Source organism: Arachis duranensis, chromosome 4 (assembly GCF_000817695.3).
Source record: "Arachis duranensis cultivar V14167 chromosome 4, aradu.V14167.gnm2.J7QH, whole genome shotgun sequence".
Taxonomy (NCBI): domain Eukaryota; kingdom Viridiplantae; phylum Streptophyta; class Magnoliopsida; order Fabales; family Fabaceae; genus Arachis; species Arachis duranensis.
Window position 1 is genome coordinate 76356878 of NC_029775.3, and position 455 is coordinate 76357332.

A 455-nucleotide genomic window follows, 5' to 3' on the forward strand; every position below is an offset into this window, starting at 1 on the left:
ATATCTTTTTCATTTTTTTATAATTTTCGAAAATTTCAAAATTATTTTTCAAAATATTTTTAAAATCTTTTTCTTATCTTTTTATCCAATTTTCGAAAAATTAGCTAACAATTAATGTGATTGGTTCAAAAATTTGAAGTTTGTTACTTTCTTGTTAAGAAAGGTTCAATCTTTAAGTTCTAGAATCTTATCTTGTAGTTTCTTGTTAGTGAAGTAAGTAATTTCAAATTTTTGAATTAAATCTTTTTTATCTTTTATCTTATCTTTTTCAAAAATTTTATCTTTTTCAAAATTTGATTTCAAAATATCTTATCTTTTTCTTATCTTCTTATCTTTTGCAAAATTTGATTTCAAATCTTTTTCAATCAACCAACTAACTTGTTGTTTGTTTCTTATCTTTTCCGAAACCACCTAATTACTTTTCCCTCTCTAATTTTCGAAAATTCTCCCTCTCT